The 18,294-nt window shown below is 40.2% G+C and overlaps 1 long non-coding RNA gene across 1 annotated transcript; it reads right to left on the minus strand.

The window, feature by feature from the left end:
* Nucleotides 1–10,629: 10,629 nt before the first annotated feature.
* Nucleotides 10,630–12,361, minus strand: LOC119798662. The gene is made up of 2 exons (XR_005282747.1): nt 12,138–12,361; nt 10,630–12,001 (listed from the first exon to the last, which is right to left on the minus strand). It is a non-coding gene; the product is annotated as an uncharacterized LOC119798662 (long non-coding RNA).
* Nucleotides 12,362–18,294: the final 5,933 nt, after the last annotated feature.

The following is an 18,294-nucleotide window of genomic DNA, read 5'->3' on the forward strand; positions in this document are numbered from 1 at the left end:
TGCCCCCCATCTCGGCGCCTGTACATTGGGGTTTACCCCGGTGAACGAGAGGGTAGCCTCCCTCCGCCTACGGGTGGGGGGACGGGTTCTGACTGTTGTCTGTGCTTACGGGCCGAACAACAGTTCAGATTACCCACCCTTCTTGGAGTCCTTAGAGGGGGTACTGGAGGGTGCCCCTCCTGGGGACTCCCTTGTTCTGCTGGGAGACTTCAACGCTCATGTGGGCAATGACAGTGAGACCTGGAGGGGCGTGGTTGGGAGGAATGGCCGCCCTGATCTGAACTCGAGTGGTGTTCTGTTGTTGGACTTCTGTGCTCGTCATGGATTGTCCATAACGAACACCATGTTCAAGCATAAGGGTGTCCATATGTGCACATGGCACCAGGACACCCTAGGCCGCAGTTCGATGATCGACTTTGTCATCGTTTCATCGGACTTGCGGCCGTATGTCTTGGACACTCGGGTAAAGAGAGGTGCTGAGCTTTCCACTGACCACTACCTGGTGGTGAGTTGGCTCCGGTGGTGGGGGAGGATGCCGGTCAGACCTGGCAGGCCCAAACGTGTTGTGAGGGTCTGCTGGGAACGTCTGGCGGAGTCCCCTGTTAGGCGGAGCTTTAACTCCCATCTCCGGCAGAACTTCGAACACATCCCGGGGGAGGTGGGGGACATTGAGTCCGAGTGGACCATGTTCCGTTCCTCCATTGTCGAGGCGGCTTATCTGAGCTGCGGCCGCAAGGTTGTCGGTGCCTGTCATGGCGGCAACCCTCGAACCCGTTGGTGGACACCTCCGGTGAGGGATGCTGTCAGGTTGAAGAAGGAGGCCTATCGGGCCTTTTTGGCCTGTGGGACTCCGGAATCAGCTGATGGGTACCGGCGGGCGAAGCGGCATGCGGCTCGGATGGTTGCTGAGGCAAAAACTCGGGTGTGGGAGGAGTTTGGAGAGGCCATGGAGAAAGACTTCCGCACGGCTCCGAAGCGATTCTGGTCCGCCATCCGGCGTCTCAGGAGGGGGAAGCGGTGCAGCACCAACACTGTTTATAGTGGGGATGGTGTGCTGCTGACCTCGACTCGGGACGTTGTGGGTCGGTGGGCGGAATACTTCGAAGACCTCCTCAATCCCACCAACATGTCTTCCATTGAGGAAGCTGGGCCTGGGGACTCTGGGCTGGGCTCTCCAATCTCTGTGGGCGAGGTCGCCGAGGTTGTTAAAAAGCTCCTCGGTGGCAGGGCCCCGGGGGTGGATGAGATCCGCCCGGAGTTCCTCAAGGTCCTGGATGTTGTGGGGTTGTGTTGGCTGACACGACTCTTCAACATAGCATGGACATCGGGGGCAGTCCCCCTGGATTGGCAGACTGGGGTGGTGGTCCCCCTATTCAAAAAGGGGGACCGGAGGGTGTGCTCCAATTACAGGGGAGTCACACTCTTAAGCCTCCCCGGCAAGGTCTATTCGGGGGTGCTTGAGAGGAGGGTCCGTCGGATAGTCGAACCTCGGATTCAGGAAGAGCAGTGTGGTTTCGGTCCTGGTCGTGGAACGCTGGACCAGCTCTACACCCTCAGCAGGGTCCTGGAGGGTGCATGGGAGTTCGCCCAACCAGTCTACATGTGCTTTGTGGACTTGGAGAAGGCGTTCGACCGTGTCCCTCGGGGGGCCCTGTGGGGGGTTCTCCGGGAGTACGGGGTGCCGGGCCCTTTGATACGGGCTGTCAGGTCCCTGTATGACCGGTGTCAGAGTCTGGTCCGCATTGCCGGCAGTAGGTCGGGCTCGTTTCCAGTGAGAGTTGGACTCCGCCAGGGCTGCCCTTTGTCACCGATTCTGTTCATTACCTTCATGGACAGAATTTCTAGGCGCAGCCAAGGTGTTGAGGGGATCCGTTTTGGTGGCCTTAGGATTGCGTCTCTGCTTTTTGCAGATGATGTGGTCCTGTTGGCTTCATCAAGTCGTGATCTGCAGCTCTCGCTGGATCGGTTCGCAGCCGAGTGTGAAGCGGCCGGGATGGGGATCAGTGCCTCCAAATCCGAGGCCATGGTCTTGAGCCGGAAAAGGGTAGAGTGCCTTCTCCGGGTCAGGGGGGGTGTCCTGCCCCAAGTGGAGGAGTTTAAGTATCTTGGGATCTTGTTCACGAATGAGGGAAGAAGGGAGCGGGAGATCGACAGGTGGATTGGTGCAGCGTCTGCCGTGAAGCGGGCACTGTACCGGTCCGTCGTGGTGAAGAGAGAGCTGAGTCAAAAAGCGAAGCTCTCGATTTACCGGTCGATCTACGTTCCTACCCTCATCTATGGTCATGAACTCTGGGTCATGACCGAAAGAACGAGATCGCGGATACAAGCGGCCGAAATGGGTTTCCTCCGTAGGGTGGCTGGGCTCTCCCTTAGAGATAGGGTGAGAAGCTCGGTCATCCGGGAGGGACTCGGAGTAGAGCCGCTGCTCCTCCACGTCGAGAGGAGCCAGTTGAGGTGGCTTGGGCATCTGTTTAGGATGCCTCCTGGACGCCTCCCTGGTGAGGTGTTCCGGGCACGTCCCACCGGGGGGAGGCCCCGGGGAAGACCCAGGACACGCTGGAGAGACTATGTTTCTCGGCTGGCCTGGGAACGCCTTAGGGTTCCTCCTGAAGAGCTGGAAGAAGTGGCTGGGGAGAGGGAAGTCTGGGCCTCCCTTCTTAAGCTGCTGCCCCCGCGACCCGACCCCGGATAAGCGGAGGAAGATGGATGGATGGATGGATGGATAGCAATTGAGCATTAAGGCCTTCAGTGTGAATGTAGCCTTATTGTATTTGTAAGTGTTTTAAAGTGTATTTTTCCACCATTAAGTTAAATAACACAAACATGATGCCAGCCATCTTGTTCAGATGCAGATCGCTCACTGTTCAGCTTCACAACAGACTTTTACTCCTGCCCATCAGCTCAGCCGTAAGCTTTCGTCCACATTCCAGGGGAGGTGATGTTCAAATCGAACGCACCTATGCTGTGTTCGAATTCAGTGGCTGTTTTCTCTGAAAGCCCGATTCATTGGCCAATTACATCATAGTACGATGCCAAGGTATGTTCAAAAACAACATTTTAGAGTAAAAATATATTTTCAAGAGAGCTTTTTTCTGTTTTCCCAAATTTTTCTTTATCTTTTATTTATTTGATCACAGAGTATTTTCCCCCAAAACACGTACCTCAATCTTAAATAACATTTAACATTTAACACCTTTTTTCACACACATAGTTTTTGCTATGTGTGTGAAAAAAGGTTCTCGACAATATTTTACTTTCAATATGATTTTCACCTTTCACATCTATTTTTTTTTATTATTAATTAATCTACTAATTAATAAAGGCCATTAATGCCACAAAACCTAAAGATCTCATGGAAGGGTCACATTTTATTCTGCAGCATCTACCAAAATCGTGTTTTTTTGTTGTTGTCATGCAATAATTCTTTAGCTTCTTGGGTTCTGTCTTTTTTTCCTCAGGACTCTCTTTCCCGCTTCTGTCAGTGAGCCCCAGGGCAGCTGTGGCTACAATGTAGCTTGCCACATCTTCTGTTTTTTTTGTTTTTTTTTTGACATTCCGAAATGTATTTTCTGGTGGCAAAAAGGTAATTCAGGAAATCTATTATTACAGTTCTGACTAGGAATGTGATTTTGATCAGGAATAATCCTATTGTAGTGATCTACAAATACAACAACAAAGAGGAGATAGGTTTTTATAAATGTTAAAACAGCCTGCTATATTGAACTACATATAAACTTATGCATTAACTTCAGCAGCAATCTTCTTCCAGGCTATCTCCCTCTCCTTTGCTGCTGTATTGCTGTTTCTCTTTTTATAAACATTTTCCAATATTTTCAATTTCTGTATTAGGTTCCATTAAATCTGCATCTCTAGCTCAAGTGGTAGTCAGGATTTCTCTTGCCTGTTGTCATGGTGACTCGTCTAATCAGGTCTCTGCTGATAATGGCTTTTCATAGTTGTTACACATGCGCTCGACTCAGAGTAAACCTATTTAGAAAGGATTAGATTAACTCACACCTGATGTAAAACCGAAAACCTTCCGACCTCAGGCTCAATTCAGAGTCAAAGATTTGACTCTGAGTTTGTGAAATAGACCTTAAGTCATTTAGTTAAGCAGTAAATAATGTAAATATTTCAGTAAGGCTAAAAACCCCATATTTATATTTGTTATGTCTGCCTGCTCTGTATAACTGCTCTGTGTCAGTTGTGTTTGTAGCAGAAATCTGGGCCGAAAGATAATATTCTACACTTTAGGATTTCAAGAGTGTTTTTCAGAAACAGGAGAAAATTATGTGTTTGCACTAAAAAAGTTTTTGTTTTATGCACTCAAACTATTTTATTATGTAGCATTATAAGGATAAGGTGTCAGTGTTTCTGAGCTTAACTTGTGCTTAAAAAAAAAAAAAAAAATCAAGGATTTATTTTTATCCCATGTCAGAGGCATATTATGATTCTTCCCTGCTTGATGTAAAACTTATCCTTAAAAATGTACAACATTTCAGTAGAGAGAAAATCATTCGTCCAGTTTTTAAAAATGTTTGTCAAATAAGTAGTGCACTCAACAACACCTGCAAATGACTTTGTACAAATATTTAAGTAGATAAATAAAGATTATTTTCTATGGACTTAACATTATTTTTTAGATTCAAAGGTCATATCTATACAATTAAGCAGTGTTAAAGTGAGAAGGATTTGTCCCCTTCAAAGTAAAGGCTGTAACGCCCCGGGGCCTCCTCACACGGTTCTTTTCCTGGGAGCAAGTTATTTACTACTCTTAACTCAAACTCGGTAAAACCATATGAAAAAGGACTATAAAAACAGGAGTAAAAAAGTAACAGAGTTTATTCCAGATCAGGTCGTTACAAGACAGAGAAAATGCTTAGAGCTATGCACAGCTGTGGTCTCAAAAATCACGTCCGCAAGCGTCCGGCAAAGTTTGAGCCCCGATGAAGGTCATCCCCTGCTTCTTATACCTTGTGAGTCTATGTGTTGCGTCAGGTGGATGCTTAGCTGTCCGTATCAGAAACTGACACGCCATCCATGTCTTGAACTCCATGCAGGTTGCCTCTCTGTCTCAGGGTTACAGATACAGCAGCTCTCCTATCAGACCGGCTCCAAGATGTGCCCATATTCTGTGTACTCTTAGAGACACGAAGGCTGTCTTGATTAGATGACCTCCGTACACACCGTGATATCCACAATGTGAAGGAAGGCCTTCTGCTCTGTCTAATCTGACTAACAAATTAACAGTGCACATGATGTATAAATAATAAAACCTAACAACTCCCCCTGATAAGTTACCGTTTTTACAGGTAACTTAAAAACACAAGAAGCGACACATCTTTGAAGGACCGGGTGACCCAGAGAGCATCTATAATTAGTCATGTATCATTAATTAGGGATCAAAAGTAATCACAATCAAAGCTTCACAGACCAAATGTTCTCACTCAAGACCACAGTTTCAGCATTTAACTACAATTTGGGTGTCAACTAATTAAAGGAAAGCTGTTTTAGTTTCCTATGCGCACATTATTTTAAGTTACCTTAGACTAGATAACCTAAGCCTATAAATCTAATAAGGCCAAATTCTTCTACTCTCACTCCCACCTGGAGGCCTCCTAAATGTGACCGCTCCTCATGGATAAACCATCTATTCAACTTTACCAATCATTCAGTCACAGTAGGGGACATCACAGGACAGGTTGGGCCATTCTCCACCGGAAAACGCTACCCTCTCTAAAAGGTAGTAAAAACCGGGGTGACCCCGGGGAAATCCCACTCTCGGCCAATCTGAGCAAGAAAACCCCCGTTTTGAATCTGATAATTACCATTACCAACTACTTAAAGAACCTGTAAGGTTCAGAGTCTTCCTACATCAAAGAAAAAGTGGCATAAAACGTGATCTTGGTGGGTCTGGAGCAAAATGTCTCCATGATTTTCATCAAAACCAAATCAAAATAAATCAAAACATATACATCACAATTAGGTAAAATAAAGAATTATCCTGGTCCGAGTTAAAAACAAATGATGAATATCACTGATGATGATGGATTCTTTCAGTGTCTCTATCACTCATCAATCTAATTAATCAATCAGAGTCTCGTATGGCCTCCTCCACAGCCACTTTGTTCGCCATGCAGTCCAGCGGCCGATAGATGCTGAATCCATGTGGTGGTTCTCATGGGCTGTTCTCATCACAGTTCATCAACCCTTTCCTCCGGGATCCTTCGACACACAGAGAGTGCAGTCAGTGTTCTTATCAGGATAAGCAGTGTCTTTAATGAGCAAGTCTTTATTCACTCAAAATCTAAGTCACAACCAGATATTCTTATCCACAATTACTTTCCCTTTATCCCTTAAATCACCATTAAACTGACTACATTTAAATTAATTATCCATGGACTCTGTGTTTTTTCAGCAGATTATTTCAGTGTCTATTCAAAAAACAAAAAATAAAAATAAATAAAAAAGAAATCCCCAAAAACATTAAACATTTAACATAACCTACCTTTCAATGCCTGGCAGTTGAAAGTTATTTATACCAGTATGTATTCAGCCTGAACATCCTATGGATGTTTCAGCTCATCATTTTTGTTCATATAAGCTCAAAATCACTGCAACTAATATAATCTAATTCAAGGAACCTGTAAATATTTAGAAAACATTTAACCCTTTTTTACACATTGTAACACTCAATTAATGGATTAAATAAATGAATTTGAAAACCATTTCTACATCATAGAATATTAAGTTTTAGTTTCGTCTAAACTTGTAACTGCATTTTAGTTTACTTCTACACCCTCCCCAGAAAATTATTAGAAGTTCTTTAATCTCTAAGGAAAAAACCCAGCTTGGCGCAGATTCCCCCTATTAAAAACTCCCCCACCAGACCTTGTATCCGTGAATGTTAGTGCATGAAAGAAAACCTCATTCCCATGTGGACCCTTGTGTGTTCTTCCAGTCGTTAACCGTGTGTGGGCGTGTTGTTACGTGACAGTATGTGTGTGTGTCTATGTGAGTGGATCTATACGTGGGAAACTGGTCAGGAGCCATCCCACTACTGGTTTGGAAGAAAAAGTGTTTCTTGGAGCAGTGATCCTCTCCAACATGCAAAAAGTTTGATGTTCGGACAAGTCCATCAGGTTTCCCTCTGTTACCACAGCAGCTTTGAACCATAAGAGTCTTGGGGCCATGTGTCCCCACACCCCCTGAAGGATAAGTCTTTATCTGTGTCATCAGCAGTATCACATAGAGGTAGAAGGAAACAGTGCGTCAAAGGTGTTCCTCCCTTCAAGAGGAAATGTCATATTGAAATGTTCATCTGCTCAGAGCACAGGATTGTACTCTGACTTGCTGCTGCGTTCCCAGAACTCAGCAGTACACAGTTCCTGAAGGTGTTGCATTCGACTGCACCCCCTCTATGCAAAGTGTCCAGCTATAGTCCATTTAAAATATTCTCCAAAAAGCAGTGCTCCGATGAGAAAAAACAAACAAAACAAAAACAAAGAACAAAGAACAAAATAAAAACAAGAAAAAAGAAAATCTGTTCCAACATCCCCAGAACCAGTCAATAGTTGTCATATCTGTACCCCTGACCAGATCCAAAAATGTGCAGGAAACATAATCTCTTCTCATATGTGTTATCTCAAATAAACTAAACACTAAAGTGTGCATCCCCTCTAAAGTATTAATTGCAGCTCTAGTGAAGTAAAGTCAGGTGTTCTTATTGCTTCATGCATTAAAAGTATGGTTACCCATCCCCCAAATTGTATATAGCCCCTCAAATGCTATTTATAACTCTGCTCGCAGTAAAAAAACAAAACAAACAAAAAACAAATAAAATTAATCAAAACAAATAAAATAAAATAAAAAGATAAAATAAATGGTGAAGTTTTAGTCCCTGGGCCTGATATTGAATTGCCATAATCTCGTTAACACTATAAGTCTTCATCGTTATTGCTTATATTGAAAGAAACCATCATTTGCTTTAAACATTTGCTCCTAAAATGTTATAATTTCCCCTAAATTGCATTCTGTTGATGATACTTTACCATTCCCAAAAGTTAAAGTTTCAACTTGTTGTCCCTTTAATAATATTATGCTAATTAACAACTGACCAAACTATTTATCAAAAAACCCAGTCTAATTTATCACATAGTAAAACATCTCTAAATCCTCTTTTTTATTCCTCTATGTAAGAATACCCCACCCCCTGATGATATAGAGAAAATTTAGCAGACCATTTAAAATCTGTCTGTAAAGTTACTCCTATAATTTATACTCTATGTTGTTGCCATCGCTTCTGATATTTCTCTTTAAGAAAATAAATAAATAAAGCAATAATACTAATAATCCTCAAACTACTGCCGCGTTGTTCAGAAAGATATTACATCTACCTGTTGATCTCCGTAAAGCAAAAATATTATTCATAGATCTGTATTAATAAACCGGTTTAAAATAAGTTGCCCATCATTTTTCATTGTGAATAAGAAATCTGGTGTGTCAGTTCACTTATCTTTTTTCTCATCCGTCTTGTCAGATGATCCCATGACCTTCCATCAACCCATCACTGCCAGTGTTCTTTTCTCGTCCAAAGCAGTGGGCATCCAGTCATTTCCTTAATGTTCGCATCTCAGCAGTTGCACACCATCCCTCCTTCTGAAGTTTAGGAGCAAAGTTTGTCTCTGTGCCCCTTGTAGGTTAATCCATCCTGTGACTCAAGAAAGAAAGTGTCCAATGTCTCTCCAAACAAGCATCCATTGTTCATTTTGAAACATTCCCATCCGTAGTGTAGTCAAAACTATTCAAAAAAAATTTAACATGCGTGCCACGTCTTTTTTTTTTTTTTTTTTTTTTCATAAAGGCTAAGATGTTAGTAAACAAACAGAAAACAGAAAACAAACAAACATACAGACATAAACAACGACAAACATGTAAGACAACAGAAAACCCCAGTGGTGCCTCTGACTTCTCCAAATAGTTGTTGGTTCATCTTGTCATTCGTTAAATGCCTCTTTCAGCATGACTGCTCTTAATGTTCCACCCCAACAAAAGTCTGTGAGCTTCAAACCACCACATCAATCTGTACCTCATAGGTCATATCAGAACCAGAGAGGAATTAAAACAAACCCAGAGCTCACCAGAATGGCCTTCAGCCGGGAACAAAACATGCAGTCACAATCTCTACACCCTGTCGCTGGCATGCTGCGTTCTCACACCATCTCTCTAATGTCCTAATCCATGGTTCCGATCCAGTCCAGTTACTAACCAAGTCAGTCCAGTCAGTTCGAACCTATTCAAATCCTCCTATCAAAAAGTTTTCAACTATCTGAACCCCCCTCTCTCTCTTGCTCTAGTCACTCTCAGCCAAGTTGTCCATTTCACATACCAGAACTTCTGCAGCTGTTGGGAAAATAAGGGTTAATGCACATCTTAAACAAAAACACAATGAAGGATGAGACTTTTGTCAGCCTGTCCTGGAAGAAAAATTTTTAACATTTAAGGATTGCTACGAACACAGCCTGAAAAAGAAAAAAAGGAACATGTTTAAGCAAAACGATCTCCTGATCCTCCTTAAATGGGCCTCTGAATAATCATGCCTGCTCCCTGACAGCCGCACTGTCACTCTCTACAAGCAGGGAAAAAGTAAATGACCCCTCTGGTTTGTTACCAGGAAAAAGCAATCAAAAAGTACATCAATTAGTCAATAGTTAATCACTTCATTCACAGAAATTTGTAAAGTTAGCAGAATTTAACAAGTCATGCAAAGAAGGTAAGGCCCAGATGAACAGTGAAAAGTGTTAGTGTTAGTAATAATTAGAGATGCAAATTAATCAGTTTGTGCTTAGGCAGTTTCCAAACGGCATTATACACAGATAAAAATAATTATGGATAAAAACTGAAGGCTGAAAAACTCAGGGTCAGGTCACACCGAAATTGTTCTTAACTCTCCAGCCTTGTTTATAAAAGTTGACCCCGCTAATCTGCTGAGCTCCTGCGGGTATCTTGGTCATATGCTGTGTCCAGTTCCAGCTCGAAGTGTGAATAATCCTGTCCCTAATCAATCTCTAATAAAATCCTAATGAGAGAAAAATGAAACTAATCAATCTCTAATGCAATTCTAATGATTGAAAATGAAACCACCTTCAAATTAAAATCATGTAATGCCCCCGTCTGAGATTTTAGTTTCCCAAAAAGTAAAAACACCCATTCTGCTTCTTTCTGGATAATTACTTATATATTTAATTATTTTTCTAATCTACTGTATAATCTATTAATCTACAGTATCTCAGCTGCACTCCACACCCAAAAATTACCTCACACCTTACAACAGCAACCTGCTCTGGTCTTGTCACGGCCTCTCATAGGTGGGGCCCCTGAGCAACATGTTTGATACGATTACCCTTCTGTTATGCCCCCAGTGCTCCTTCTCAATCCTGTAAAAATGCAAATCATGTTAATGTCACATCAAAAAATATTCTTAATCATTCCCAACTTCACCACACACATTCTACCTCACATGCATTCCACATTTAGGACAGACAGACAGACATTGGCCACATAAAGTTTGTTTAATCCATCAGTATCAATTTAGAGTTATCTTATTAGAGGATTTTTTTCCCAATTTAAACAAAAAGTCATAATCTTTTCACCAGTCCGGTCTTAAGACCTCTGCACCAGTGCTTTTCAGCCTCATTTTAGGATCCTTGTTAAACTATATGTGCACATTTATGGAAACCTAAGATTTATTTGCTCACGTTAGACACCAAAATAACTTTTCACACCCAATGATTTTTAATTCTAAACGTCCCCCAAAAATGACATGTTTGAATTTTCAAATATGAGAACACCTCTAAGGGGTTCTGAAAAAGTGGTATGTTTTGTTTTTCTCCTGAAAATCCCATTACCCGTGTAGTTTTTTGGCAGGTGGGCACATAAAGATTCATGGGGCTGTATCTGGCCCCCGTATTAACCATAAAAGGACAGTTGCTGCCCTCAATCAAAATATCTATCACTGCTGCTGGAAATTTCTCAAAAACTACCTCCATAACTAAACAAATAGTGGGATCCCGGCCTCCCTAGTGTTGCTGCATTGACTTCCTTTCTCTAATTCTTACTGAACCCGCACATCGATCTTCTTTGCCCATTTCTCCCCTTCTCTATCCAACTCACCCTCCATTTCATCTACTGCTGTCTGCCTCTCTTTTATCCACTGAACTCAACCTTTCTAATTTATCTATTTGATGTAACCCACTCTATTTTGAACAGTTGACTGAGTAAAGATCCATTTAATCCACCTTAGAGTATCCTCAGTGATCAGTGTTTAATTTATATTCACTTTGCTACAGTTTGACAAACTTAGCTTGTGTGGTCTAACATTTTCAAATATAAGCTCCTGAATCAGTCACTCTAAATGCAGATTCCAATACCATTCTAGTGTAGTAATTGGTAGATGTCTTTAAGGTAAAAACTGCTTCTAGACTCCTGGGCCCTGCTTCGGCTGTGATCGGCCCTGTGTGCACTCAGTCTCTCTGTGTCTTCTTTTCCTTTTCTCTCCTGCCTCTAAGTGAAGGGCTGCTCTGTGTGATCCACCTTCTGGAGCTCAATGTTGGGCCGGGGTTGGGGTTTACAGCACTGAAAATGTACTAATTGATCTTCTTACCTTTAAAATGTTCATTTCAAGACATCGTAAATTGTAAATATATCAACCTCTTATATTTTAAGCTTTCCTTTCCATTTGTATCATATCTTCCTCATTGCTATCCGTATGTGGCTTCCTCTGCTCATCTCTCCCTCTTAGACTGTCAGCTGCCCCTAGACTGTGCCCTTCATGTTCTGTGCCCATGCTATCAATTGTTGACATTCGCTGAAATGCTTTATTTACCGCCTCCTCTATTAAATCTTGCATCTGAAACTCCTTTCGTACCTCTTGTCCCAATTCTTCCTCTGTAGGCCTTATTTCACAATTTATCTGACCTTCACGCAACTCCATAACAGGCATCTGCACACATGGGTTTGATGGAAACATTGCATCACCAGCCTTACGAAACATTTCTCTGACACCTTGGTGTGGACTGGGGTCCATAATAGGCTCTGTTTCTGCAATATTAGATGTACTCATGAAAGGTTTTTCTTACCCTCTGAAGTGTCGAGTGCCTGCTCACCTCCCTGAGCCCCGTTTTGCTCCACCTGTTCCTGTTCAGGGTCCTTGTCAGAAAAATAGTTACTAAAATTGAACTGGGTTTGTCTAATCAAATCCAAAAGTTTTGTTTCTTCCTTCTGGTGTTTGTCGCGTCCGAACACACCAGCACCAGCCATTTTTTCACGAGCTTGTGACAATCTATTTTTTAGCGTGTCCAAATAAAAACCACGTTGTGAAGTGTTTGGAGGGGGCCCCTCTAATTCCCCAAACACTCCATCTTCTCTAATTTTTTCTCAACCCATTCATCAAATTTTCTAATATGGTGCTCTGCATCCTTCAATGGATAACTCGCCATGATCATATTTCTCCCTTTATCCAGACTCGCTTTTAACGAGGTGTTTCTGGATTCAATTTCTAGTCCACATGCATCCATCTTTCACACCTTCCGTTCACACAGTGTATAAAATCAGACCTCGACGTCTTACGTGAGATCCCTCGGTGCTTTAAACTTTTTACCTATAAACTTCAGTGAGCCGCTTTTCTGCTAAGGAAGCGCGTTCGTCAACAACTGTGTCCGTCAGTGAAAAGGAAAAAAAGAAAGGAAATTTAGAGAAAAGAAAAAAGATTTAGATATAGTTCCGCCTAGTTCACTCCACCAACTTTTAGGACTAGACAAACAAGTTACCTAATCCGGGCATCAGTCTCTTCTAGTTTTATGAGGAATATCATTTTATCGTCTCTCTCTTTTCCTTTTATAAGAGAAGAGAAGGAAAGAGAAAAACACCTCAAAAGGTCCGTTTCAACCTGACCCGCTCGCTTATTTCCAGTCTCGGTTTTTCGTAAATGTCCTTATGGGAGGTATACTGGCAAACTCTAGCCGGCTATGTGACTGGTTTCTGTCTGTGCGTCTGTTTTCAGAAGTGCATCTTTCGTGTCTGCAGGCAGACCGGGAATAAAATCACCGTCCCTTTCTGCATGCAGACACCGTTGGGCGCCTTCAGTCGGACTTTCAACCGCTACCCACAGCAGAACGCACGACTTTCTTCCTCTCTCTCTCTCCTTTTTTCTTTTTTTTTTTTCTTTTTTTTTTTTTTATGTGTACACGTTCGCAATGCAAAAAAAAATAAAAACCAACAAATACAACAAAACAAAAACCGCAAAAACAAAAACTAAAATCACTCTGAGCAATTTCTCTGTCCTCTTTTGCATAAAAAGCTTCAGCTCACTTCAGAAAATCACAACACAGCCAAAGTGTTTTAACAGTAAAAACACTGGAGATATTTTGTAATAAGGAATCTCCTCACCTTATCAGTTGTTTCGGCTGCAGGCTGTGGAGCTTTTTCCGTCGGTGGCTCTGTTGTCCTGCTTCCAGGTCACGGGCGGAAACACCAATTTGTTAAAGTGAGAAGGATTTGTCCCCTTCAAAGTAAAGGCTGTAACGCCCCGGGGCCTCCTCACACGGTTCTTTTCCTGGGAGCAAGTTATTTACTACTCTTAACTCAAACTCGGTAAAACCATATGAAAAAGGACTATAAAAACAGGAGTAAAAAAGTAACAGAGTTTATTCCAGATCAGGTCGTTACAAGACAGAGAAAAATGCTTAGAGCTATGCACAGCTGTGGTCTCAAAAATCACGTCCGCAAGCGTCCGTTAAAGTTATGCTACATTGAGAGTTCTTCAGCCTTTAATTCCCCTAACTGTGGTATCCCAATTGTAAATTGGGGACACAGTCAGCGGGGAACAATAATTTGTGTCCCAGTGCTGACAGAAATTTTTGCAAGACTTGACAAGCAACAAAAGGGGAGCAGAGTCATCTATTTTATACTCAGTGGCAGCAAATATAACAAATAGGTCCCTTAATAACCGAACTCCACAACTCGCTACTATTGAAAGCCTTCTTAGGGCTATCTATTATTCTTAGTAAAGGTAGGGTTCTTCTTATTTACAGTCTATTTATACTAACTGTAGCAAACTATGTTCTCTCTCTCTCAAAGGGCAACAAAAACAGTAAAAAGATGACTACAGAGAACAATGGTTACTCACAGTTTTTCAAATGGTTTTCCACATCATAAAACAGGGACCATAGTCACTGTTCTGTTGCATTTTGATTAAAAATGTGAGTTTTTGTCAAGTTGTAAGAATTAATCATTTTAATGTATGGAATCATATCAAAAAAGGTGAATAGTTTGTTGAGGCTAATAATTTAATAATTAAAACCGAAATTCCCTAAGGAGCCAATAGACACAACAGTTTTGAATAAAGTTGTTAAAAGTAAAAAATGAATTGGCACAGAAGCAATTTCTTGCCATTGTGTTTAATACTTTTATTATGTTTTTACATCCTGTCCCTACCACCTGAAAATGTAAACATTAAACAGCACCAGATAGCTGAAAAAAGAAAGTTTAAATGTAAATTATCCATTGTAAATTATGCCCCTTGGATGGGCAATCCTGCAGTTTTGTCATCTTATGTAGAGTTTTGGTCTCGCCTAAACCAGAAAAATCTTCCAGATAGGACCGTACGACATTGATTCTTATCAGCTCTTCCACTGTTTTTGAAAAAGTGATGCTCTTGTGCTTTTATTTAACTGATACAATTGCACGTAAAGTCTAAATAAGCACCTTCCCTGTATGAACGAAACTTCTACCAAATTCTTTTAGGCATATTTCTTTAAATTAAAAAAGTTAATACAACATACAAAACAAAAAATAAAATAAAGATTAGCGGATTTCTATGAGGCGATTATAAGATCATGACAGAAAACATGTAAAAAAATAAATAAATAAAAAGTAAGACCATGAAGGTATCTTTGGCAATAAATATGAGGCAATAATGGCATGGCATTGATTGACATTTACTGTTGCTGCTTAACGATAATAATATGCTTTCAAGTTTGGCATGGAAATGACTTGATCATATAATGACAGCTCTATGGCTGTCAGGGTTCTGTGTGGTGGATAGCATCTTTATTGTTTTCCATCATTGTGTGCTGACAGAGCTTTGACTTAAAATAAAAAGTTTCTCCCTAAGTATATTCGATGAATGATTAATGGTCATGCTTTTTGTCTCTTCTAGTGCCTTAATTCTTTCTCTTAGGACACATGTTTAACACACCTTATTTTATCTCAACATTATTTCCTTTTTTTTAACTATGTTTAATGTGTATAGAATGTAAAATATAATCTTTGGGAGATGTAGATCCCTGATAAACATGAGACATTAGAATAGTATAAAAAAATAATAAAGTATAGCTTTCTGTTTAAATGAAAGACATCTGTATGTTAAAAAAGCAACACTGCATTCATTACAAATCAAGAAAAGATTGATATTTGAATATTACGTTTGATGACAGCCAATTACAGACAGGCACTGCTTGTTCTTTTTCATTCAGTTGTTATGTTATTGAAACTGCCAAGGTATAATACATATTCATGACTCTGATATGGACAGACCATTAGTAATATGTATGAAAGGACTCAGAGCTTCAAACAAGTGGTACTATTAAAAAGAGCCTGAATGTCGCCAAATTAGAAAACAGAAAAATAATAGGATAAAATTGAGTAAGCAGATTTGCATAACAGGAGTAATTTTAATATATATATATATATATATATATATATATATATATATATATATATATATATATATATATATATATATATATATATATATATATATATATATATATATATATATATATATATATATATATATATAAAAGAGGCATTGTTTTTAAAGCTATTTTATATTATTGGAACAAGAGCCAATTTAGGGTTTCTATCATATTTCCATTTTACTTGTCCTAAAACTTTTTTTTTCTCAGGCCCATGAAATAGTATTGTTTAATCCTCTCCCAAAGAAGTCTGGCTACTTCAATTAAACACAATTACAGGCCTATAATTCACACTTTACCTCTAAACTGTCTCTAAGGTCACCTACAATTTTGGAAAGGTGCAGCAGAGTGACTGCGGCAAGGGCGGAGGCACATGTGCATTCACTGCTACACACACAGACAGACAACCTGGTTTCTGAGATAAATCAGGCTTAACTATTACTTAACTAATACCTAACCCTTACCCTAACCTAATCTGAAGTCAAACTTTAGTCCTAAACCTAACAAAACTGTAAAATAGTTACTGTAATACAAAGTGCACTTGTCTAAATACGTTGCCTTACTAATAAGCGAGAAAGAGCTTAATGCAATATTAATGACATGGGATTTCTCATTGCCAGTCATTTCGAGAGACCATTGAGTTAGGGTTGCTAATTATTAATGGACCAAATTGGGAAAAAAAGTACTTCATTAGATCTTTTAGGGAATGAAGAATTGATGAAACCTTGTGGAGTTCGCTGTGTCATAATGGGAAGAATTTAACAGAGAAGATCAAATACATTTTCAGTCTATAGATGAGCCATCTCCCATAAGAAAACTATAAAATTTCAAACTGTGACTGATTAAACAGCTTTTTTGTCAACACAAACTGCTCTGTAATGATTTACAAGGTTCTTTTAAAATGTTTCTCTAGTAATTTTGGGTTTTTTTGTTGTTCACATAGCAAATACAGAACTGGTTCTCTTCACAGAGGGATAGAAATGAGAGAGGATTGGGTTGAGGTTATTCTTATCATCCAATCAATTTCAGCAGATGAGGATTGATAATTAGGCTACACATAATGTGCATAATTAATGCAGAGATTCATCTCTCTCAGTAACTGCTAAGACTGTCCAGACCTTTCTTCTCAGTTTTGCATCTTGATGCCCTGAGTTTTTACTTTTGTGGGTTTACTTACTCAAAGTCAAACATGATGAAATTAGTCAGCATTTATAGAAAAACCACACTCTGGAATTCATTAATTGACATCAAACTCATTATATTCCATAATGGTCTGCACAAGTTCACTAATTCCTGAACTTAAGGCAGCTCCTTTGTTTCCTGTCTTTCATTCATTATTGGATGAACTGACTAATCCAGGTGTGTCTGACCATTGCCGTCATGGTTACTGAGCTCAAGCATACCTAGATCAGGTTTGCCCGAGGAGCTGTCTTAGGTATTGGAGTTGAGCATAGACCATTGCAGTTGTATTTAAAGTTTCAATAACAGAAAACTTATCCAAATTCTATAGCATATTTAAATAATAGGAAATAACCCTATAGTTACTTTAATTAGTAACTACTTACTTTGATTGAGGAGTAATTGAGTTACTGTACTAACTCAGCTACATTTTTAGAAGTAATTAGTGATTATAACTAGTTACCTGTTTTTAAGTAATGTTTCCAATAATGGCTACAGGTGTCACCATATAGAATCTCACATGCCTTCTTCAGAGAGATGATAATGTGGTGTGTCTATAAAATACAGTGGAGTTTTCCTTGAAAAAAAAAATAATGATAACAACAGGGTTGCTCATATTTGATCAGAGATATAGTAATTCCCCTGCCCATAATTCTCTACCTCAGAATTCAGACCTCTATGTGAATAAGTTTCTGCTTAATTCCTGTGCCTTGCTTTCAATCCTGCCCTTTGAGGAAGAAAATGCACTCACTTGTAATGAAGTAATAACGCTACCTGTTAATAGAAGTAAAGTCTAACTTTTGCTGCATGTCAGTGAAGTTTTTGAAGATGTTGAGTGGGAGATTGAAAAAAAAAAAGAAGCGCAAACTATTTCAAATTGAGAGCAGAATTAATTGGTAACTTCTTTTTCCCCCTTGTCCTTTTCAGCATCATGGCAAGTAGACTGAATTTCTGACTGCCATAGTTGTGCAAGACAGTTTTACTTTTTCAAGGAAGCCTTTGCAATTGTAAAGCCTCCCTTACTACCCAATCCTTGAGGATTTATTTATTCTTAGTGTATTATATAAATTCTGATGCCAAACATGACTTGGTTACTTCTTGATTTTATACTGCAATGCCACAAATTTGGCCCCTTACTTAACCTTGTTTTTGCAGTCATATTCAGCGTTTTTACCACAAGTATCTTTTGCTTCCTCTTTAATGCTGCACCCTTTGTCTAAACTACCTCTGGTAGCAGGAAGAAACCTTACTTCTTAGCTCTATTGTCTTTGTGTATGAACTCTATCAAGTGAGCTCTATGAGCAAATTTAAAATAACATCATCCCGAAACATCAAACTGCTCAAAATGTTCCTCTCTCAA

The sequence above is a fragment of the Cyprinodon tularosa genome, unplaced genomic scaffold (genome assembly GCF_016077235.1).
Source record: "Cyprinodon tularosa strain WSP-4 unplaced genomic scaffold, ASM1607723v1 ctg632, whole genome shotgun sequence".
NCBI classification, from domain to species: Eukaryota; Metazoa; Chordata; class Actinopteri; order Cyprinodontiformes; family Cyprinodontidae; genus Cyprinodon; species Cyprinodon tularosa.